This window comes from Physeter macrocephalus, chromosome 10 (genome assembly GCF_002837175.3).
Source record: "Physeter macrocephalus isolate SW-GA chromosome 10, ASM283717v5, whole genome shotgun sequence".
Lineage (NCBI taxonomy): Eukaryota > Metazoa > Chordata > Mammalia > Artiodactyla > Physeteridae > Physeter > Physeter macrocephalus.
The window spans coordinates 87,720,303-87,745,871 of record NC_041223.1 but is presented as its reverse complement, the minus strand read 5'-3'; the positions used below and the strand labels follow the sequence as shown (position 1 = coordinate 87,745,871).

At 40.1% G+C, this 25,569-nt stretch overlaps 1 long non-coding RNA gene across 3 annotated transcripts in view; it reads left to right on the top strand.

Annotated features, from left to right (window-relative positions):
• Nucleotides 1-25,569, top strand: part of LOC129392481 (uncharacterized) — a 460,125-nt gene that overhangs the window by 196,447 nt on the left and 238,109 nt on the right. For 2 of the 3 annotated variants that reach the window (XR_008618434.1, XR_008618432.1), the window contains exon 4: nt 10,767-10,891. The exons of the other annotated variant lie outside the window; for it this stretch is intronic. This is a non-coding gene — a long non-coding RNA (uncharacterized lncRNA). The remainder of the gene's footprint in view (nt 1-10,766; nt 10,892-25,569) is intronic. 3 annotated transcript variants of the gene reach the window in all.

The window sequence follows — 25,569 nt, the reverse complement described above, 5'->3', positions numbered from 1 at the left end:
ACCCCCTCCCCACCGGGCAGTCAGAGACCTGCAAGGGCCCCCAGTCCTGCTGATGTTTTGCTGCAGCGTCAGTAGATGGATGCATTGTGGGGACTGGGGTACCACCCCCAGGTCATCTCAGGATGGCCCGAGTCACTCTGAGCTCCACGCCGAGGGACGTGTGTTAGTTATGATACAAGTGCACAGGGGTTGTTCCTGTTCAGTGGAGCTCAGCGTGGTCCTGACTTGCAGTGATCTCCCTGAAGCTGAATGGAAGCTGAGAGGGAAGAAAGCGAGTGGACACAGAGCACGTGAGCTCACGGGCCAATCTTCTTGGTAGCTTCTGGGGTCCTCTGGTTCTGCTCATCCTCTCCAGAGCTGGTGCCCCAGGATGCCCCTGGGGCATGCTCAGTGCTACCAAAGCTGTTTGAGGCAAGGCATTGGCAGGAAGAGGGCTTCTCCCTTCATTCATTGGAAAACGAATGACTACCTGGAATCCGCTTCTTGTTTGCGCCATTACTCTGGTGTGTGTATTTACAGAACACTTTTTGATATTAAAGAAATTGGGAGTGAAAGCTGGGCTACGGGCACTTTAGCTGTAGGAGGTACCAACTAAAACATCTCTTAGTCATTCTTAATGTACTATTACCTTTTTTCCTTTTTTCGGTCATATTATTCATCTTCTGATTCCTTATGAATGGGATGAAACAATCAACAGTGCTTTATTTAACAGGTTCTAAGATTTCTCCATGTGAGCCGCCATGGAAGGCAAATACAAAGTTCTTGCTCTTAGGATCTTGATGGGAGTACAGGATATATACAAATTTAAACAAAAAGGAGCAATCATACTCCAATAAAGATGTTTAAAAAAAAAGGAAAAGGCATTCTGTTCCCATTTGATATAAATATGTAAAATATAGCGAGACAGCATACACACAAAAATATCACCTTCCTAAATATCACCTTCTCAATTTTTATAAATAAAGTTTCTGTCAGAAATGTAAGATAAAATAAAACTGGATTGTCCACATGGAAGCACATATCTATATTAAGCCACTGGCTTAAAAATAATGCTAGTCACCAAAGGTTCCTTGACGACTGATAAAGGGCTATCTACATAGTTATTTTCATTTATTCTACACTTTAAGATATCTCAAAGTGACCCCTCATATTTAGGAAACAATTGCCAGTAAGAAAACAACTGGAAGGGGCATGCATAACATTTAAAAAAATTTTTATTTTATATTGGAGTATAGTTGATTAACAATGTTGTGTTAGTTTCAGATGTACAGCAAAGTAATTCACTTATACATATTCATGTATCTATTCTTTTTCAAATTCTTTTCCCATCTAGATTATTACAGAATATTGAGTAGAGTTCCTTGCGCTATACAGTAGGTCCTTGTCGGTTATCTATTTTAAATATAGTAGTGTGTATATGTCAATTAACAGTCATTTTTTAAAAATTGAAGTATAGTTGATTTACAATGTTATGTTAATTTCTGCTGTACAGCAAAGTGATTCAGTTATACATATATATGTATACATATCTATCTATCATCTATCTACATTCTTTTTTATATTCTTTTCCATTATGGTTTATCACAGGATATTGAATATAGTTCCCTGTGCTATACAGTAGGACCTTGTTGTTTATCATTCTGTATATAATAGTTTGCATCTGTTAACCCCAAACTCCCAATCCATCCCTCCCTCTCCCACCCTCCCCCTCAGCAACAACAAGTGGGTTCTCTATGTCTGTGTGTCTGTTTCTGTTTTGTAGATAACTTCATTTGTGTCTTATTTTAGATTCCACATATAAGTGATATCATATGATATTTGTCTTTCTCTTCTGACTCACTTCACTTAGCATGCACACTGTTTTATATCACAACTATAAAACATGTTTCTTTAAGGTACTAGCAGTAGCAATCGAAGAGTCAAAACTCAGGATACCTTCCATTCTAACAAGGAGCATTTTGGTGTAAAGCTTAAGGACCTGGATTGCACCACTTTGTAGCTGTAGGAGCTACAAAGTTCCTAAGTTCTAGGATAAGTCATTAATAATTGCTAAACTGCCTCATCTCCTAGAAATGAGGAAAGAATGGATTCTAGGGTTATTGTCAGCATATAAAGTATATAGAGTATATAAAGTGCTTAGCTCAGGGCCTGGCTCATGGTAAAAACTCAATAAAGGTGTGCTATCATTGCCATTACCATTGATATATGTGAAGAATCTGAAAACTTGGAGACTTTTCACTTTAATTTGTGCCATTTTGGTCCAGAACAATTAAGATTGCATATTTCACACAGGTATTAATTAATACAATTTAGTTTAGTATCACTACAAATTGGAATACATTTATTTTCTCCTGTTAAGTGTTGCACACTGAATAGGCATGTGTGAAGAGCTGTCTTATTTGAGTCTTAGAGTAGCTCAGAAGAAGACATGATTCTCAGGAAATGGACATTTACTGGTTCTAGTCATAAATCACGTGATAGATAATTAGAAGTCAAAGAGGGCAGTTGCCTTTTGTTAGTTTATTAAAAGGAGGCTGGAGTTTGAATAGGAAGGATGACCATACCTGTAGATTAAGCCTCTAAATAGCATTCTTCCCCAGCTACATCACTGGAGTCTGAATTGCACCTGTGGCATCACTAATCAAAGTATATGTTCTTCTCATCCAGTGCTTCATTAATTGTTACTCATTGCAGGTGTTCGCGCAAGGTGCGGGCTTCCTTGGGGCTGTAAGAAAATGGAGGTTCGGACAGCTGCTTAGTAAATTAACAGCTGAAAATACAAAATTTACAAACTGAGAATATAATTTAACTTTCATCATGTTTATTTATTAACTTTCACCAAGTTTTCCATACCTTCCTTGGGCAGTAAAAAGCAATTCATCAAATCTCTTTTCAAGAGGAATTCAAATCTTCCTCCACAAACCATGCTTGGCTAATCTAAGTGAAAATTGTTTTAAAATAAATACATTTAGAAATGCACTAAGGGGATACTTGAGAAAGACTGGTATAATCAGGATTAGTCCAGAAAATTCAAGACAGGAGCCTACTTTTTATTAACTATTTTCGTTCAATATGCTGTTCACTCTTGGGGCAGAAATACTTCACTTACACTCTAGTATTTTCAAAATTTTTATTGGGGTTCTTAGGTTATGTCGTAGAAGAATATTTAATAGGTTTTATGACTCTGGCCTTCTGGATTCTCCCATGGTCCCAGAGTCACAAAGCAACCCGAAAGGTTTTACTTCTTTTGGGGAAAGACAGATAGATGTATAAACTCTAGAGGTGGGTTATCTTAAAAAAATAAACATTGACGTCTCATATTTTCCTCTTCTGTGTTTCAAGTTTTAAAGCAATCTTTCAACGGTCAGGAATTGTTACTTTCAGGAAAGCCAAAGACTGTACATCAAAGATTAAATAGATTTCCTGAAGAATCTGGTTCTAAGATCTGGAGATGAGCAGAATTTCTAGAAGTGAAAATGTTTGTTTGGATTCTTTCCCTTATTATAATTTTCGATATGTGGAAACTCACTGGAGAATTTGCAAATACTTAATGGATTATAATGCTTTTTGCCATTGGAGGTATGCATACTTCCCACATGACATACAACCAAAGGAGTCTGTGATCCAAGGGTCACAGCAAAGAGGGGTGTTCTTTTCACTGCAGTGGATGTAGCAAGTAGTTTGGGATGATATGTGTGAGACTTTCATTGGTGAGGAATACAATCAAGTTATTGAAATACTATGTAATTATAGATAATAAAGCAAAAAACAATGTTTTCTTGACAATTTCAGGGTGGACGTAGAGTCAGATTCATGGGAATGGAGATGGATTGATTCTCTATGATAACTGTAATCATTATACTTGGAAAGCTCTAGTGGCTATTTAGGACAAGTGGTTGTCCTACGGATCTGTCTGAATATATTTCAGGAGAAATATGTTCCCAAATCTGATTTGGTTATAAGTTTCACCTTGCCCCCAGTTTGAGAGTTCACTTGAGGCATCCTCTGGGGAGATGCCTCCTCAGAGAGACAGCTCTATGGGGTTGCACTGTGTCCAAATTGAGAACTATGTTTGTACATGTCACCTGGCCCATGCACAGAAACAAGCAACAGTGTTATTTTTTGAGATAATGATCTGCGCCATTATTCCTTTATTGCCTTTCTGCTCCAGATTCCCCCTTCTATATGTGCCCCGTGATAAGGCGTCTCTTCTTCACGGTGAGCGTGATGTTCACTTTTCTCTGTAAAGGGCTCTGGTGGGACACGGCAGAGAAGGGTCTCTCCCGCTGTTTCCTGCTGCAGCAGATGGAGGGGGGTGGGTGGTATCAGTGGTGTCAGAGTACAAACATTTGGTGGAGCTCTGCCCCAGCCATGGGCCCGGAATCCTCAGCCTCCCTGCAGCCTCCACTTGCTGATAGCCTTTCTACACCCCTCTTGAAATGAGAGCTGGTGTCCCAACGGCTTCCTGCTTGTACCTGTGTCTAAAGGCCTCCCAGCTGCATTGGCTCCCAGATTCCTCTGCAGCCTAGAGGGCCCCCACCCCTTCGGCATGCCCACACCCCCGGTGCTTATCACCTGTTCTTCACCTCCATTCTGGAGGGTTATATCCTTCTCACCCATGAGCCTGTGGACCAACTTCAGGCTGGACAAAGCGGCAAACTTTTCTGCCTTCCTTTGGACTGAAATATACCTTCTTCTCTAATGGGGTCTGATCCCCAGCCTTGGCAAGGGGATCCCCCTCCCAAGTTTGTTCTTCTTTGAGTGCTCTCCCTCTGCCCTAGGCTATTATATAGAGTTTCCTTATATTTTATCTTTTATCATGGTTTATTCTTTATACTAATCTTCCTCTGTTTAACCCATTATGTGATTTCTATTTCCCGATTGAACCCAGACTGCTACACATCAAACGTCAATTGTTCACATGGGCATAAAAAAGTGACGTCTAGATAGCATCCTGACTGAAATGGGAGACACTTTTATGGAAGCCAGCGTAGTATGCTGAGTGCGATGTTTATTTTGGGTCAGCAGATGTCTCATGTTGAGACGATGCTAGAGGCGATCTGTAGATGGGTGCTTCCTGGGACCATCCTGCAGGGTTGATGCCTCCCTGGGTGTGGCCTGTAGAGAAGCTAGTGGAGTTTCAAAGGCACTACCTGGGACTATGTGGCAAGTGTGAGTAATAAAGAAGAAGACAGTTATTCATTCAATAAGTTTTTACACAGTGCCTAGTATGTGCCTGGCACTGTCCCAGGTAGTGAAGATACAGGAGGGTAAAAGCAACACGAAACAAAAATCCTTGCATTTGATTTTACTCAGATATTCCCTTCACATTATCTTTTTGCCCACCTAACACTTCAAGTGCGTTTCACATTGTACTGGTTAGTCTTACAATCAACAGAATAAATCATTTCACATAAAGTGATCATAGAGGTGCTAGAAATGTGTGGGGGGGGCAGTTTGCAGCCATGGGTTATGTGCCAATAGCCATTTTGAAGATAAACTTATGTAAAAAATCTTACTTTTGGACAAACATTTCCAAGAGATTTTACTGCCTTCAAATGAATGGCAACAGGTGAATGGAAAACTAAACCTAGATGGTGTGTGGAATTGGCTTTGAATTTCTCATTAATTAAGAGTGCTCAGGGACCTGGCTGTTCTAATTACATTGGTTGGGAAACTTGATCATTAATGAAATGAAACATGAAGCTATACCACTTCCTCAAGAAACCCGAATGAGACTTGGCATGGTCCATGAAAGAATCAATGTGAAGATTACCTCTTGCCAATAGGAGGCTCAGTGGGGTAGGTCCTCACTTCTTGGATTCTTGTAGGATTTTCTTTCAGGTATATTTATTACATCCGTTTGAACTCTGCTTTGTTAGTTTTGAGAGGGACTAAATCTGTCCTCAGTGGTTTGATGATAGGACATTTTAACAGGGCACCTCAGGGTGGCTAACTGTTGATTTTTCTTCCAATTAACAGTAACTTTGAAGTGTTGGAGGGGTTCACATGTGTTCACTGAAGATAATCAGTGCTTTTTTTAGAGGAAGGAACTGATGAGAGAATATGTTTAGATTCTCTTGTTTGTAGTCCACATGGCCTGAGGTTGGAGGGAAACTGACGTTTTAACCTTTCCATTTCTGTGTTTTCACCTCTCCTGTGTATTCACATTCTCTGGTCAGGTGTGGACCCACAAGTACACTTTTGTAGTCTATCTCTTTCTCTTCACTTTCCTTAAAGTAGGAAGGAAGAGGGTGGCCAGTGGAGGAGGAAAACTTCTCAGGATATATGATGTGATAGGAAAAAAGATGCAAAGTTCTTTTTTTTTACTCCGGTAATTTCGTTTTTCTGTAGATAAAACTTAGCTAAAAAAATTACTACCTCTTTCTGAAGTTTAATGCTACCTGATGTTTGGGGGAAATATTTACAACTCTTTACATAAGGTAATAATATTTAAAATTGTGTTAAAGTTTCACTTTATACACATTACGAATAGTTATTTCCTTGAACTGATATTTTCATGTTTAAATTCCATGATTAGAATTTAATTCAAAATCCCTATTTAAGTGATACTACAGAGCTGGCAAATTAAAACGTGTATAGCGTTTAAATGAGTGACAGTATTTCAATAAAGCGGTTGTAAGAGTCTTGAACTTTGGAATCATTTTATATTAAGAATTTGATTAATCAGCCTAATATATTTTAATTTACTGTAAATATAATTTTTAAAAAATCTAAGAATATTTCCAAAAATAATTTTATTAAGCCTTTAATGTATGTCTGCTAGAACCATAATAACCTATAGTAATATTATCTTCCACTTAGATCTTCCTTTTATTAGGCTCTGAGTGCAGACCTTGATATATTATGTAGACTCAGTAAAGGGGAAGCTGCTATCCTCTCCATTTTCAAATGACAGTCTTGGTATGCAGAATCAGGAAGGGCACCATGCATGCAATGTTGTTATTCAGAGAACAGAATAGGATAACTGCCTTTAGAATAGAAGGATTAAAGATCAGTGTTAGAAGAAGTCCTATTTTACTGAGGCAAGATAGCATGGAGAAAAGAAAACTTATCCTAGAGATCTTGATTCTAGTTTCCGCTTTGCTACTAACCTACTGTGTGAACCCGAGAAAGTCAGTTAACCTCTCTGAGCCTTGGTTTCATCATCTATAAAGTGAAGGGATTGAATTAGGTGCCCTCTAAGATGCTTCCAGTGATCACATATCATTACACCATTTGGGGGGATTTAGTTTTCATGTCTGTGAGATTATTAATAGCCAAGTGCAAACCAAGGAAAGCATGTGTTTAAGTGATTTGCTATCCTCAGATTTGGTAGTCAAATTAGTAGTGTTCCAGGCTCTGCAATTTTTATATATCCGTATAGAAGAACTGACTTCACAGTTCTGACATTCAGAGCAGCAGGAAAATAGCATAATCTATTTCTCCAGGAATCAGGAAGGGAAATCTGGTGATTTGGGCAGTTCATCTTGGCTTCTGTAAAAAGCAGTTGTATCCAGGAACTTTGAAAAATCTGCTCTTAATAGCTTTAAGCAGAAAGGAGATTTAGTGGAAACAGCAAAGAGAAGATGTTTTCTCCAGTCCAGTTCAATATACACATATTGAGCTTCTATTAAAGGTCTACAACCTTTTATTTATAAATCTGAAATTCAAAAAACTCTAAAAAGCCTGAATTCATTTAGTGGCAAAACCTAACCCAAATGGATATGAGGCTACGTGCATTTTTTATTTATCTCATTTTGTGTGAATACTTACTTCTCTCAAGGAAGAAACTGCACCGTATTAGGTTTGGGAGTGTCACCCGAGAACCTGCCAGGAATGTTCTGTAAGATGTGGTACATGGTCTGTAATAATATTCCAAGCTTGGGAGGTTTTGAGTTCCAAAGCTCATCTGGTTCTAAGGGTTTGAGGAAAGGGTTTTGGACATGTACGTGATTAGGGTGAAGGTGGGTAGAGGATGGCTGGAGAGGAACTGGGTGAAATGCAAAGGTACCCAGGATCAGGTCACTGTTCTCAGAGTTCCCAGACATAGTCACCAATGCAATATGGCATATTTTATAGGAGAGATAGATACAAAATTTAAGGGCACTCACAGAGCAAGTATTGATATTTCTGCTGGGATTTCAGGGTGTTTCACAGAGGAGGGGAGATTTGAATTAGGTCCTGAAGGATGAGTGGGTTTTTCTCATAGGGAAAGGTGTTCTAAACAGAAAGAAAAGAGGCATGCACATTCATGGTGCCTTGGGGGCCCCTTGGTTCCTCTGGGGTTGAATTAGAGAAGCCATGGAGAGGATGTAATGGGGCTGAGTGTTTGAAAATGAAATTAGGAATATGATCCAGTACCTTGTATATCATTCTCATAACCATTCGTTGACCCCTCTTAGGTTGGGTTGCCCAGAGGCAGGCCCCGAGAGCGGTGTTCCTATGTGAAGGCTTTGTTATAGAAGCATATCCAGGAGACCTACTGGGGGTAGGGCAGCAACACAGGGAAAGGTGATATGTCAAGTAGGGAAGTATTCTTCTTGGGCAAGTTCCAGAGGTGGCTTTAGCTTGATCCTGAAGGAGGCAAGATAGTGAAATACTCCTGCACCCATCAGTCAGTCACAGGGTGAGGGCCATTGGACTGCAGTGCATTGGTGATGTACATTTTCAGGCACTTCATCTGTCTTGGCCTGGGTTCTCCCCAAAGCAAGAGTATGTGCTGATGAAGGGGAGGTGGTAGGTGGCATGGACTAAAATGGTGAATGGAGATTCTAGGAGAGGAGGCAGAGTGCCAACATTTTCTGCCATAATACTGTTCAGTGACCTCTTATTGCAACTTATTGCACTGAGTACTTCAATCATCTCATTCAATTCTCATAACAGTTCGACAGCATAGGTAATATTTTCCATTTTATGGATGAGAATTCTGAAGCTTGGAAGGTCTAGTTAGTGGAGTTGTGTGCTTAGAACCCAGCTCTTTCTGGCCTCCAACTCCTTGTGGACTGCAGGATTCCCTAGATCACCATGGCTTCCCCCCACTTTCCATCCAAGCAACTCTAATAATCTGTTTTGCACACTGTTTCTCTGCAGACCCTTTTCTCGGAAGGAACGGTTCTGAACTTTAAAGTTTCTAAACTGCCACAGATAATGGATAGCCAACAAGTAGATATATATGCACCCAATATAGGAGCATCTCAATATATAAGGCAAATGTTAACAGACATAAAAGGAGAAATAGGCAGTAACACAATAATTGTGGGGGACTTTAACACCCCACTTACATCATGGACAAATCATTCAGACAGGAAATCAGTAAGGAAACACAGGCTTTAAATGATACATTAGATCAGATGGACTTAATTGGTATTTATAAAGCATTCCATCCAAAAGCAGCAGAATACACATTCTTTTCAAGTGCACATGGAACATTCTCCTGGATAGATCACATGCTGGGCTACAAAGCAAGCCTTGGTAAATTTCAGAAAATTGAAATCATATCAGGCATCCTTTATGACCACAACGTTGTGAGATTAGAAATCAACTACAAGAAAAGTTTTAAGAGAAATGTGATGAAACACTGCTAGAAAAATACCCTCTCTTTCATTCTGTTTGAACTTTAGGGCTTCCCTGGGGGCGCAGTGGTTGAGAGTCCGCCTGCCGATGCAGGGGACGTGGATTCATGCCCTGGTCCGGGGGGATCCCACGTGCCACGGAGCGGCTGGGCCCGTGAGCCGTGGCCGCTGGGCCTGCGCATCCAGGGCCTGTGCTCCGTGGCGGGAGGGGCCACGGCAGTGAGAGGCCCGCATACCACACACACACAAAAAAGAATGTTATCACATCAGTACTGATGCTTATCTTGTTGTTATTAATTTTGTTTTTCATTTGGAATTTCTTCAAAACTTTTTAGGAACCAAGTTAAGTTTTCAAAAGTCAATAAATACAAAAAAATTAGTTGATACATTCAATTTCTGAAAGTTCTGTATTGTGTCCAGTCCATCAAGAATTAGAGAAATTCTAATTCTGGTAGTTGGGTAGAGGGGAGTAAATTATTATGATTATATCTCATTGCTGTTACTGCAAACAAAGCAAACAAAACAAAACAAATCCTAAGCTGTGGCATTTGAGAGTCTGAAAAAAGATGTTTCTTTAGAAATTAGTCATTTTATATTACATTTTTAGCTGCAAAGCAAGTAAATCTCCTGAGAATTGAACTCAGCAAATATTTATGTAGCATCTAGTATATGCCAAGCACTGTGAGTGAGCACTGTTAAAATGAGTGACAGTGATTTCTTTGCTGACTACAGTGAGAATGGCAAACTAAAAATATTTTCATGTGAATGATGAGCTATTCAAATGTCACTAATTGCAAAAATGGAATTCATAGATGAGTCTTCAAAAATAGAACAAGTATACATAGACACCATAAGCAGCATAATTAAGATTTTTTTTTTTACATTATTGCAGAATGGACTTTTTTTTTTCTCACTTAAAAAGACTTGGAGAAGAGCATTGACTTTTAGTGACTTCTTTATTCCTGTTAGAGTTATTTCAGAAATATTATTTTATCGTCCACAGGAAACGGACAGTACTGCAAGAGTTTTCACTTTAAATGCTTTCAACCTTTTACTCAGCTTCATTTCATCCCATCTCTTCTGGCTTTTCTGTCTTTTCTGGTTGTATTTTATCAGTTGTATCAACATTGATGAGCCAAGAGAAAATAAACGTTTCTGAAAAATAAATCTGTTCCTGTATGTTTCTCCCAGACGGCCTCCCAGATTCACCGCCAGCATCAGCACACGGGGTGGGGGAGTCACGAGGCCCAGCCAAGTCAGCTGCACTAGCTCTACCAGGACCCTGAGGAAGAACTGGGATTTCAAACCTGTGAACGGTCCGTATAAAGTATTTTCACTATGCGTGTTTACCAGCAAAGAATACAGGCTTGAAATGTAGTCATAGAGCCTATGTCATCTTGTCCTCCCTCTCCAAGAAGGAGAAGAGCTTTCATCTCGACTGCACTGCCAGTCTCTTCCTGTCCCATCCACCTCGGGCTCCCCTGCCCTCGCCACTGTGCTATGCTGGGCTAATTCTGGCTCCTCCTGCAATTCGGCAATGCCAACACAGGTGTTGAATTTATATCCCCTTCACTTATTTTAAACCAACCCCTTCTCAAAGGGACAAGTAAAATTTTATCTCTTCTCCTAAACTTTTCCTGCCAGTTCCAGGACACACAGATCTCTAATCTCCACGAATAGTTTTAGAGCCAGAATCAGTGTTAACATTTTCTCCAAACTTTTTCATGTGTGTTAGTTTAATTCTTCTAATTATTCAAAGGCAGAAGCTATTTTTATTCTTTGGGTTTTTGTCTAACTACCTAGTTCACAGTTGGGTGTAAAAAATGCTACAAAACATAAATCAGCTCCTGCTCGCCAGGATTCTACAGTCTAGACCAGGAAAGAGGAGTGCAAATATGTGTAACAAGACTGGTGTTAGAGATGCATTATTCATTCATGTCTTCATTGCTGAGCACTTCTCAGGTGGTGAGCAATATTTTCACAGCCCTTGCAGTCCCGGAGCTTCTTTCCTGTGGAGCTGGGTGGGGTGGGTGTCTGGAGGACTGCAGGGGACCGAGGTGACAGAAAGGCAGTCTCTCTCTCTCTCTCTCTCTCTCTCTCTCTCCCCCTCTGAATGACAAGAAAAGCAAGAAAGAAGGAAAATAAGATGATAAGATGATGAGTAACTATGAAAGAGATTGAGTTCTAATTTCTCCAGCAAAATCTGAGAGGCTTTGGCTGTGGAAATGTCTTTTTTCTGTAGGCAGATAGAATATCTTGTTTGCTGCCTCCCGTAAGGTGGGATGTACAGAACTTATAGTCCAGGTAACTAACTGGAGGTGTGGAGAGTAAAAGTGGAAACAGAATGACCGCAGACACAACCACAACCAAGTGTCTTTACACTTTGCTTCTGCATCGGAGACCCCGGAGTACTGGGTGCTGAACCCAGAAGCAGCAAAGCCCCACGTCCTCACTCACCCGCAGGAGAAAAGTCATCTTCATTCTTTCACTCTCCGTGTACTCTATTCCCGATGCACATTGGTTTCTGCCTCCATCATTTTACAGAAATTGTTCTTTAAAAAGTCCGAAGCTGCTCTTCACAAGGTCAGCGGTTGCCAAATGGGTGTTTTCCGTACACACACTATTCGGCTTCTCTGTTGAACTGGATTCTGCTGATCTCTGCTGTTCTCTTCAAAGTATCACTTTCAAAACTTGAATTCTGTGATACTATAGAATGCTCCTTTTCTCCTCTGGACTCTCAGTCCTTTTTGTGTCTGTCCTCCAAGGCTCTGTTTTCTGCTGTCAGCCAGTATTTCTCATCCATCTACATACTCTCCTAGGCTGATCTCATCAGGCCTCGTGGTTTTAAGTACAACCCATACGCTTGCTCCTGACAAATCTTTCTTCTGTCTAGATTCTACATCCAGCATCTTCAGCTGTGTATCTTTTTCTTTTTTTTTTTTTTTTTCTTTTTTCGGTACGCGGGCGTCTCACTGTTGTGGCCTCTCCCGCTGCGGAGCACAGGCTCCGGACGCGCAGGCCCAGCGGCCATGGCTCACGGGCCTAGCTGCTTCGTGGCATGTGGGATCTTCCCGGACCGGGGCACGAACCCATGTCCCCTGCATCGGCAGGCGTGCTCTCAAGCACTGCACCACCAGGGAAGCCCCAGCTGTGTGTCTTATATGCCCTTCAAACACAGCACAGCCTAAATAGAACTCTTCATTTCCCCCTTCATTTCCTTTTCTAGTCTTTATTTCAACTGATGAACTGATGATAACACTACCCATTTAGTTCTTCTAACCAAAAACTGAGGAGCCGTTTTTGAGACTTCTTTCTCTCTCACCAGCCACATCCAATCAATCCCTGAGTGTTCTAAAATGATGTCCCCACCTGTCTGTCTCTATTACCTGTGTTCTCATTTGCATAAACTCTTGCTGGCTTCCTAGAGGGTCTCTGGGCATTCAGTCTTTATTTCCCTTCAGCTCCATTTTCTACACAGCTAGCAGACTAAACCCTTCAAACACAGGTCGATGTTCACTGCCCTTCCTAAAGCCTTCAGTATGACTTAATTGTCTACAGCATCGGTTTTCTTACTGTGGAATAAGAGGCCCTCCATCGGCCCCCACCTGCTTCCAGTCCCATCATCTCTCCAGCCCGCACTGCTGTGTGGCATGTGGCTGACCATGTGGTTCTATGCCTCTTTGTCTGAAACGCTGTCACCCCTTCACCTCCTCGACTAGCTGATTCCTGCTTGTTATGGCTACTAGGAAGTGTCTCCAAGTCTTTCATGGTTGTGACCCTTTGGGGGTCTGGAGCAACTTGAAAGAATATAAAAGAAGTCAGAGGGCATTTTTTGGCAGATTCTGTGAGATTATAGTAGCCACATGCTATTCTACATGACATGGCCTACATGTCAGCAAAGTCTGGATTTAAACCTGGTGTAGACAGAGAAGCATTCACAAAAGTTTCATCAGAATGCTTCCTCAGTTGTACCCCAAAGGCTGCCCCTTCCCACATTATCATGAAAATTCATTTAGTGAAAACTGGTAGAAGGAGAGGATTTTGTTCCTATCTTTTCCAAGATACTGTTTGTCCCTTTCTATTCCAAATAGAGCATGGCAAAATTTTATGGTACCCCCGTGCCAGACATTTGAGTGATAATTACTTAAATTTTATGTACTGGAAATGTATACTCTTGCTTTTCCACCCTTCATGTTGGTCATAAGGAACTAAGATTAAATAAATGCCTTCAACCCCCAAAAGATCCATTAGTTAAAAATGGAGGAAACATGAAGTCCTCCATTTATGCTTATTCTCCTGTGAGATCCCTGGGAAGAGACTAGGGATAGGTAAAATGCTTCTACCCAAATTCTTAGAGTTCTTTATGATTAATCCTATGCCTCAATATGATTCTTTATGTTATGCCACTATTCATTCTTGAAGATTCAGTTTGTGAATGAAGGTGTCTGGGAAAACGGTCATGGATTTCCAGACCAGGTTTTGTTCACTTATCCTCATCCCTCCGCTATTTTTTGAATAACTCTGTTGTTGCACTTAAAACATCTAATTGCCTGTCTTTCTTTAATATCTCTACTTCTTCTATTACCATGCATTACTTGAGGGCAGGAACCATGTCATATTTATTTTTATTGCTCCCAAATTTAGAACAGTGTCTAGTAGGTACTTAATAAAATGCTTATTGAATGAGTATACACATTGTTTTTGGCTGCAATGAAGTTTAGGTTTTAAAGAATCTAGTAATTCTCAGTGCCTGTAGATGTCTATAATAATCAATAAGCTCCCTCTCTATCTCGTTATGTTTTTTTTTTTTCTGATAATAAATTTCTTACTGTCACACTGAGGCAAGAGTTTCTGTATTTCCCAGAGGTACTAGGTATAGGGAAATAAATCACCTGGCAGTGTTCCATGGAGCAAATAGCCTAGAAGAATCTGTGTGGGAAGACTGATTAAAGATTGCACCGGCTGGGATATTGCACAGGCTGGGAGGTATGAGCGACAGTGAGCTGAGTTCTAAGCCTGGATAGAGTTGCCCTCAGAAAGTGAAACTGGAAATCAACACCCATGGAACTGGAACAAAAATATACAAGTCAGCTAAGGAGGTGGCCGACTTACTCCCGAGGAAGAGGAACACATGGCTGAAACCTACTGAAGATGTTATACCTGAAAGAAGGCGATATCAAGCACCTGAGGGGCTGGACTGGAAAGGAAATGTGAAAGCGGTGGGTACTGTCCCACATCGCTCTGGTGCTCTTCTAACGTCTTCACGGCAAGAGAACTGAGCAGCAAGAAAGCTCCCTTCCGTGGAGACAGCTGTTTCAGGTTGCCTTGGCCGGGGTGGTGGTGTAGATCGTTCACATGGAGGAAATGTCCTGGGCAACACGAAGTCCAGCCTGGCAGGAACATAGCAGTGAGGAGGAGGGGGCTGGTGCAAGTGGCCAGGGGATAGACTAAGTGTGTGGGGGGAATGATAATGTCCCATTGATTGTAACTTCTTAGGTTATAGGGGCCACTGCAGGTAACTAAAGCAGAGACTAGAGTTAAGATATAAGATCAGACTTCAGGGTTTTTTTAATATAGAATGAAATGAGTAATGAATGATTAGGGGCAACTATTAGAGGTTTTTGCAATACAGAACAGGTGGGAAATGATTAAGGCCTGAGGTAAGCTGTGGACACGGGAGGGCGTGGAGTATGAACTATGCGGCAAAGTAAACACCAGGCAAAAACCGTAAAGCACTTCTAACATGGACGACTAGCAACCAGTCTTTCGCGTCACTCAGCTACCTGAACTTCTCTCTGCATAAATAGAACACCTGTGAGTGATGCTGTCACTAAAACTCTGAAGCACTCTTTTTTAAAATTAGTTTTTACTCTGGTAAATATACATAACATGAAGTTTACCATCTTAATCCTTTTTGACTGTACAATACAGTTGCTTTGAATACATTCACAATGTTGTGTAACTATCACCCCTATCCATTTCCAGGACTTTTTTGTCACCCCAGACGGAAACTCTGTACCCATTCAACGATCGGTAACTCCCTGGTCTTTTCTCCCCACAACGTGACGCCCGGCAACCTCTATTCTGCTTTCTGTCTCTATAAATTTGCCTATTCTAAATACCTTGTATAAGTGGAATCATACAATCTTTGTCCTCTTGTGTCTGCCTATTTCACTTAGCATAATACTCTTAAGATCCATCTATGCTGTAGCCTGTCGGGACTTTATTCCTTTTTGTGGCTGAATAATATTCCATTGCATGCCTGTACCTCAATTTGTTTACCCATTCATCCACTGATGGACATTTGGGTTGCTTCTACCTTTTGGCTACTGTGAATAATGCTTCTGTAAACACCGGCACACAAGCATCTGTTTAAGTGCCTGTTCTCAATGATTTTGGATATACACCTGGAAGTTTTAAAGCCTTCCTTCACTGGGATAGTGTGTAGGAAGGAAGTGCCGGACGTTCTCACTGCTCAGAAGAGAGTCAGATCATCAGCTCGTTCATTCTGGCACGTGACAATGCCTTGCATGTCAAGGAAATGACACTTCTGTCTCTCCAAGTTCAGGACAACAACTGCGTGTAACGTTTTTCCTCACTCAGTAGGCTACCCATCCACCAGAGTCCTTCACACAAACACCTGGGCTTTTCTCCAGCAGGACACGAGCCTGAAAATATGTAAAAGGTTCTGGGCTGCGGAGGCTGACTCCCTGCTGTGAGAGCCTGGAGAGCATAGAGACTAAACATCTGTTTTTCAAATTGAATTGCTTTGTTTGTTAATCTAGCATAATCAGCTCCTGGTGCTGTGGCAGGTCTATAGATAGATGGAATTAATCAGAACTCTTACCTAACAATCAGAACCTCAGCTGCACACTCCAGTTCAGAAACAATCTAACCAGCAACCCCTTTGGGCATGTAGAATTTGCCAAAAGGCAGCCCAGAGTAAGACTGAAGTGAAACTAGCCCCTGGTAGGTCCAGGAGTTTTTTTTTAAGAAAACTTCAAATCTGTATAAGTTTGTACGAAGCTAGGAGGCAGGAAGAAATGTTGAAGGTAAGAGAATGTATCAGAAGTAGTTTCTCCATTATAGAGTCCCTGAGGATAAAAACAGAAAGAAGATTTTTCATCCTGCATTTTTATAAGTCATTAGCAGAAAGATAATTTTGGTAACTCCCTTACCTGTTTCATGTATGTCTTCCATCTCCTCAATGAGGGTCACAGCCATTTACATCATTTTTGGAGATAAAGTTTAACCCCCAAATCCCTAGGAGAAGTTGCACAGTGACTTGGGTTCATATGAAGGTATGAACGAGTGGGTTTGGATGGGAGGGTGTGGGTAGTGGGCAGAGGAAGAGACCAGAGTTACTGAGTCCACTTAGGGAGAGCTGTGCTGGGAACGCTGGGAAAGGAGAGACTTAGGACAATGGGAATAGAAACAGCTGACTTTAAAACTGCTCAGAGCTAACCCTGCATGCACATTATTATTAATTTTCTTTGACATTAATGATTTTAAAAGTAAGCCTTGAGGACTTAAACATATTGGAAACAATTGAGAAGAGCAGTTTTTCTCATCTGAGCCTCTTCTTGCAGTGTGTGTGTGTGTGTGTGTGTGTGTGTGTGTGTGTGTGTGCGCACGCGTGCTGTTTGCACACTGTTGTCAGGCAAGGAGACAGAAGCACAGATTCAGCATTTGTTTTTGCAAATTTGCCCCTAATGGTTTTGAGGCTTCATTCAGGCAGAATTTCATATTGAGTTTTTCCTGTCTTCACTTAGGAAACACCGGACTTTGGGACTTAAAATTGTTCCATTTGCTGAAGCTCTCCATCCCTCACTTCCCCTTAGGAAACAGAATCACTTACTGTCACAAGGGGTTGCTGGTTTGGCGACTCCTTTTCCTGTCACTGTGTCATTCTCTTATTGTACCAATTTGGTGTGAAGGAGAAAATGTGGACCCTAAAAATTACTAACCTTGTTCTTGGTTTGGCATGGCTTTAAGACCCAAAGGTTTTGTGGGCCCCCCTTAACCTTACCTGACAGTAATACTCTAAGGGGAGTGAAAAGGGAATAGGTTTGTTCAGACTTTCAGAGGGAATGATATTTTCCTTTATTCCGTTTTTCATTGTAAATTATAATATAATACTTTTGTGCGTTTGAATTTGTCCCGTGGATCCAACAAGGTACTGCTCTGCTTATTGGGGTTTGAAAACTACATATATTCATTGTCAAGCCAAAACAGGAGCTCCTCATACAAAAGCTCTGAGTCTCTCATTTGTTTCTCTGTTTTGTAAATGAAGGATCAGTTTGGAGGCAACTCTCCATCTGTCTGAGTTTGTTACAAGGAAAATAGAACATATAGACAGAGCAATTTGGAGCCTCCATGAAGAAATTTAACTTTTTGCATCTTTACTAGGCTATTATTAATTGATAAAATGTAGTTCTCTGTACACTTGAAAAAATATTTCCTGAATTTTTTGGGGGCGGGAAAAACAAAATTGAGAGTATATTCAGAAGATAATTCAGAACATTCTAATATTAAAGGTAATTTGAACTTGTATCCAGGAGGCTCTTAGAAAAAGAAAATTTGAGCTACAGCAAGAAAGTATTAGCTTAGCTTAGAGAACAGATCATCACTTGGTCCTGATAGAAGAGCTGGATGACCCAGAGCCGATTCCATGAAAGAAAGGCATCATTTTGATGAAAACTCTTGGAATGTGTATGAAGTGAAGCAAGAAAATGAAAATAGGACTGGTCATTCACGTGTATGTTTCTCTCAAAGCTGGAAAAACTCGTTTGAAAGTTTCATAACTAACCCGAGTTCTGGCTTAAATTTAATGTGAACAGAATAGGTGGTATGTCTGTATCTCTTGGCTGAAAATTCTGCTATTTACTTGGATTAGATACCCAATTTAGAAATTATGATCATTCCAGTGTGCATTTATTCTGGAAAATCTTTAGCCGATTACAGATGAGCTTCCAAGGTTTTAGAACTATTAATGTAATAAGTTCGCTAACCCATGTATCTCCAGTCTAGAGCTATGCTTAACTTCTATCTGCTATTCAGCAAATATTTGTTGAATGAAAGAACTAAGTTGACAGAGAGAAGCAACTCCATCTCTACAGTGTATAAAGTTAATCTCCCTGATAATCAGAATGGAAACTTGCCTTGGGGTATAGGGGAAGTTCTGGGCATCTAGGAATTCATATGAGGACGTCTGAGGAAAGGAGAAACCCATGGAAAGACTGGTAGGTTTGAAGGTTGGAGAGAGCCTCAAAGGCAGGTTACCTTGGATTTAGGTTTTTCTTTAAATTCTGTCCAGTCACAGTTGCACAGAGACTAGGTTAGAGCAGACATTCCTAAACTTTCTTCACTCCTAGTGCCCTTAGTGTCTTGGTGAGCTTTTCTTATGATACGCCCAGACCAAAAGAAAAAACACACAGTTCCATTTATGAAGTAGGTAGGAATAAGCAACTTAATAAATATTTAAGTCCTAACAGCTTAAAAGCCGTTTGAATACATAATGCACATACATTAAAAGAAAAAATTTTTTTATATCACTCCAAAATAGCCATAACTACTTACTAATGAGACGTGTATGCCTGTGGAGTGCTGCACCACTGCTCAAATTTTGATATCACCGTCAGCCTCATTTTCCTTTTCACACTACCATGTAGTACTTGATTTTTATCACAGCAACCATTGTAAATCCAGTTTCACAAAGATGTGATGTCTCAAAAGGAACATAACAATCTAATGTTAAAATTGCCCATACGGTGTCTGATGGATGTCAGGGATTGCAGTGTTTTCCTCAAAGATTCACATGTCCCACTGCACCATGTGAGTTCACTTCAGTGTCTCAGAGCCCCTTGGGCAATATTTGGAAAACACATGATTATAGAGATGAAAGATACAGATGATAATAATAATAATAATAATAATAAAATAATAATGTTAACTGCTGACTCACCAAAAAAAGCATCATCGTAGAGCTAAACTACATTTATTCTTAACCCAGTAAGGAAGATCAGTGTCTTGTTGAAATCTTATGAATATTTCTGAGGGGGCAGGTAAGGGCCAGGATATCTGTGAGGTTTCTGGAGTCAGTGCAAGGTCTTTCCATGCAGTAAACTGATGGGGATTTGACAAAGTTCATGACGTAATAGTTTAGAATCTGCGGCCACAGTGAAGCAAGGATTTCTGAGAGAGTGCGGAAGCATAAGTAATCGTTTGACAAGTCCGGTTGAGTGGTCTGTCCTGAGAAGGGAGGTAATTAGGGCTTGCTGGAAGTTCTGATATGTGGATTTGGAGGAAGTTCCTGAAATTAAAAATAGTTATCTGTACTTTCATCCTCTTGGGCAAGAGTTTTTTGGAAGAGTCAAGTTAATGTAGACATCGGGCTGTGTGGTTTTGGTTCTTAATAAAAAAGATAAAAATAACAATAGTTATTGAGCCTTTCTCTTGCTACCCATGGTTCTCAGCACTTTACATGCATTCTATTTTAAACTATTCTCAACAATTTCATGAGGTAGGAATTGCTATCCCTATTTTTACAGAACAAGGATATGAAAGGAAGGCACTTGCCTATGGTCAGGGAATGAGGACAAGAAGAGCATGTGTCTGTTTTTGTTTTTTTAAACAGTGAAAAGACAAGGGCAAGTATGATAAGAGTAATTCAGGGGTTTGTGTCTTTATTTTCAAAGTGTTATTTCAGTTTCATATTACTCCTGCTATGGCCTTATAATGGCCCATGGGCCTCCCTACACAGTGACAGAGGGGCTCCTCTGGTTTGACCGGACTGTGGATACAGCTTGTTGTAGCTTTCTTGTTTGCTAATCCTGGTTGCCAGTGACCAACTACCCAGAGCTGACCTCATGCCTCACACTGCTACTGACTCAGGGAAAACTCCTAAAGGGCAGCAAAGCCTTTGGACATGGAGAACAGGCCTTCATCTGGGCAGCACAGAGGGTAGTGCACAGTCTCCTTCTTTATGGTGTGTTGATTGCTTAGTTATTGAGCCATATTACAGTTTGTGACTTCATTCTGAAAAAAAAATGCAGCATTAAAGTGATTTGCATCCTTGCTAGCTTACATTTTTTTTTTAACTTTAGATGGCAATATCATGTAGTAAAAGAATAACAAATTTTGATATAAGAATTTGGGGGTTGAATTCAGGCTCTTCCATTTCCAAACTGTGTTACTTAATCAAGTGACTTAGCATCTCGGAACTTCAGGTTCTTCTTTAGGAAATAATAGTGACTATGTACTTCACAGGGTTGGTGGGAAGTTCCAATAAGGTAATGTTAAAGTATATTCAAGAGGCTTTTAACACAGTAGAGTATTATACATATATTAATTATTATTGTTGTTGTTGTTATTACATGATTCTGTGAAAGTATGTTACATACACTCAGTTATCAGATAGTCCTGTAATTCTATTTCACGTTCCTTTGTGCTAATATGCTTATTCCTTGAGGCACAGGAGTTCATATAAATCATTCTGTAACTCTGGGCATGTTGTAATCTAACACCCTGGTGGCTCATTTACAATAGACTAAACATTTCTTAGCATAAATGCACACTGGATTGATAATTATTTCTTCAAGCTATATTTTAACCTGGTAATTTAATTTTCATGCAGGCTCTTAACTGCAGGATTTATATGTGGCAGCTTGAATACATGCCCACTGACACACACCATGACATCATTGTCCACACTCATAAATTCATCTTTATTTTTATTTATTTATTTATTTTTGTGGTAGGTGGGCCTCTCACTGTTGCGGCCCCTCCCGTTGCGGAGCACAGGCTCCGGACGCGCAGGCGCAGCGGCCACGGCTCACGGGCCCAGCCGCTCCGCGGGATCCTCCCGGGATCCTCCCGGACCAGGGCACGAACCCGTGTGCCCTGCATCGGCAGGCGGATTCTCAACCACTGCGCCACCAGGGAAGCCCATAAATTCATCTTTAGAAAGCTTCCTCACTCTAAGGGCAAAACTCAAAGGAACTTTCAGCAGGACCATATGTTCTCTGAGGGAAAGTTGTACTCTTTGATTTTCTTTTAGTCCTTTGAGAGGTACAGCTCTCATTTACATCAAAATAAATTCTGGAAGTGAAGGAGGATATGAAGAAATACAACACTAATTGTAACATTTATTTGGCAGTTGTTAGGTGTGTCTTGGCATCAATAAAGTAGTAATCGTGCCTTTGCATATAGTGATTTATTTTGTTTTTATAGAAAAAGGCCTTAAGTAGGAGGGTACAGGATTTTCCCATGGATCCAAGGATAGGAAGGTAGTGGGGGCATCATGACAGGAGCTTGAACTGATATACACCAGGATCCAGGACAGATTTTCTTAGCATGTGCTGGTAATACATGGGACCATTTCAAGGCATCTCTCATTGTCCTTTTCTTCTCAAAGAATGATTTTTTTTTTACTCTATTTGCATAGTTCTCTATCCAGCTTCCTCAGGGTGGGATCTTTTGACCTAGGAGCCTCCATCATGTGACAAAGAAGCAGCCACCACTGACTGACTTTTCTGCTCTTTGATCCTATTCCAAATTGCTGGAGAGAAACCCTCAATAGTTCAGCCCAGTCTTTTCATTACTAGTCCTTACGTAAACTGCCCAGTGGGTTATAGCCATGGATTGCAGACCTGAAGTACAAACATGACTCCAGGGGCAGGTGGTGGCAGCTCTCAGAGAAGGGAACTTGGGCAGGATAATCACTGCCAAATCTCAAGAACATAAAATATTTGAATCATAGAAACGCTTTACTATTGTCACAGAAATATTGGCATGCAAAAACTCAGGTTTACAGAAATCTGGATTTCGTTTACATCCTTAGTTTTATGTAATGATCACGTTTGTGAACATTGTTTTAGCCAATCCTATATAGTGCTTGGAATAGTTATTTAAAGGAATTCTACAGGTGACTCCTTTTAAAAACATCCAATTAATCAACATGTCTTTATGGAACATCCATTTTTAAGCACACTATATTACATATATGATTTCCTATGGTCAACAAAGAATTGATTTACCTTATGTTATTTGAATAGATATGTTATAAAGTTTTATGGTTCCTTAGGCGATGGTGTTCTATTTGGTCATAAGTTTGGGGGTTGCTCCTTTAGTCTGTACCTGCTGTATGCAGTCTATATACAGAAGTATTGTCTTAATTCTAAGATAAGCATTTGAAAGAAGATGAATGTGACTGGTGTCTAGTGAGCAAGGGGAGAGTGACACACATGCACAAACACCACGAAAGAATCAAGGCAGATGTCAAGAAAGCTCTTTGTGAGTGCTGTGATTTTTATTTCCAGTATGTGAATTTGCTCGTTATAGCAGACCTCACTGAAGACCAGTGCAGCTCGCAAAACTCACTCTCAAGTTGTTCCCTGACTCATTAAGTTAGTAATGGTTCTTGGAGTGGAGAAAAAGCTGTACCAGGTGCAGTTAGACCCTTAGGTCTCCTGGATACTAGGTTTCTCTCTCCGAAGTAGGAGACTCGCCATTAATGTTCAGAGGAAACAGAACCTGTGAAGCTCTGAACTTCTGTACACAAGTCACAGCAACATATGTGTGTGACAAATTTTTTTAAAGGAAAACCAAAAGAAACAAAGGCAATGCAGGGAGAAATAGGAAACACTTAAATAAAAGCAATGATTGTAATTGAAATCCTCAGAAAGACGAGAAATAGTGCATCCACTACAAACAAAAAAATAAAAGCAAAAGTATGATGCTTATATAAATAAACAGACTCAGAAAGTGTTCTCTGAAATTAAAATAAAATCATTTAGAAAAATCAAATAGATGTTGAGAGAATCCCTGGGAAAATAGAATCAAAAGATAAAGGAATGCAAAATAGAAGAAAAGAGGTAAGAAAATTAAATGATCTATTTAGGAGTTCCAGCATTCAGCTCATAGATATTGCATAAAGAGAGAAGAAAGAAAGCAGACATTAGGAAATTGCTCCAGAGAGAGAAGACAAAAAATATTTCCAGAACTGACATACAAGGCTCTCCAAGTTAGAAGAACCCAGCAGGAGCCCAACAAAAAAGGATTCACATCAAAGCACATTTTAATGAATTTTCAGAAGTTCTAGAAAAAGCAGAGGCTCCCAAAACTTTCCAAAGAGAGAATTAAAACAAAAAACAGAAAAAGAAAAAAGATGCACATTTACCTCCAAAGACTCTAGAATCAAAATAACATTAGAATTGTCGAAAGCAACATTGGGGTAAGAATATTATGGAGAGATAGCTTAAAATTCAAAAGGAACATAGTTTTCAACTTACAATTATATACCCAGACAAACTATTATACAAATATCTGTGTAGAATAAATATATTTCAAGAACGAAAACAATCATTATTGATTCTTGTGCTCTTTATTCTCCAACTTTATAGAGGTATGATTGACAAATAAAAGTTATACATATTTAGGTTGTACAATGTGATTTTTTTTAAGATGTACAATGTGATGATTTAATGTACATATACATTAGTTACTGCAGAATGAGCTTTAGCAAAATGAGAGAAAACATGAAGATAAACGACAACATGGAACCCAGGGAAAGGAGGTCCAGTTCTTGAAAGGAATCCTTTCTTCCTTCCTGCCTGTGTGCCTTACTTATTTCTTTTTCTCTTTCCTTTCTCATTGTCCTTTTTTTAAAAAATTGGAATATAGTTGCTTTACAATGTTGTGTTAGTTTCTCTTGTACAATGAAGTGAATCAGCTATATGTATACATATATACCCTCCCTCTTGGACCTCCCTCCCACCCCCCCCAATCCTACACATCTAGGTCATCAAAGAGCACCAAGCTGAACTCCCTGTGCTACACAGCAAGTTCCCACTAGCTACTTATTTTACACATGGTAGTGTATATATGTCAATCCTAATCTCCCAATTAGTCCCACCATCCCCTTACCCTGCTGTGTGCACATGTCTGTTCTCTATGTCTGAGTCTCTATTCCTGCCCTGCAAATAGGTTAATCTGTGCCATTTTTCTAGATTGCACATATATGTGTTAATATACGATATTTCTTTTTCTCTTTCTGACTTACTTCACTCTGTATGACAGACTCTAGGTCCATCCACATCTCTACAAATGACCCAGTTTCATTCCTTTTTATGGCCAAATAATATTCAATTGTATATATGTACCACATCTTTATCCATTCATCTGTCGATGGACACTTAGGTTGTTTCCATGTCCTGGCTATTGTAAATAGTGCTGCAGTGAACATTGGGGTACATGACTCTTTTTGAATTATGGTTTTCTCAGGGTATATGCCCAGTAGTGGAATTGCTGGGTCATATGGTAGTTCTATTTTTTAGGGAACCGCCATACTGTTCTCCTTTACAATGTTGTGTTAGTTTCTCTTGTACAATGAAGTGAATCAGCTATATGTATACATATATACCCTCCCTCTTGGACCTCCCTCCCACCCCCCCCAATCCTACACATCTAGGTCATCAAAGAGCACCAAGCTGAACTCCCTGTGCTACACAGCAAGTTCCCACTAGCTACTTATTTTACACATGGTAGTGTATATATGTCAATCCTAATCTCCCAATTAGTCCCACCATCCCCTTACCCTGCTGTGTGCACATGTCTGTTCTCTATGTCTGAGTCTCTATTCCTGCCCTGCAAATAGGTTAATCTGTGCCATTTTTCTAGATTGCACATATATGTGTTAATATACGATATTTCTTTTTCTCTTTCTGACTTACTTCACTCTGTATGACAGACTCTAGGTCCATCCACATATCTACAAATGACCCAGTTTCATTCCTTTTTATGGCCAAGTAATATTCAATTGTATATATGTACCACAACTTTTTATATTCATCTGTCGATGGACACTTAGGTTGTTTCCATGTCCTGGCTATTGTAAATAGTGCTGCAGTGAACATTGGGGTACATGACTCTTTTTGAATTATGGTTTTCTCAGGGTATATGCCCAGTAGTGGAATTGCTGGGTCATATGGTAGTT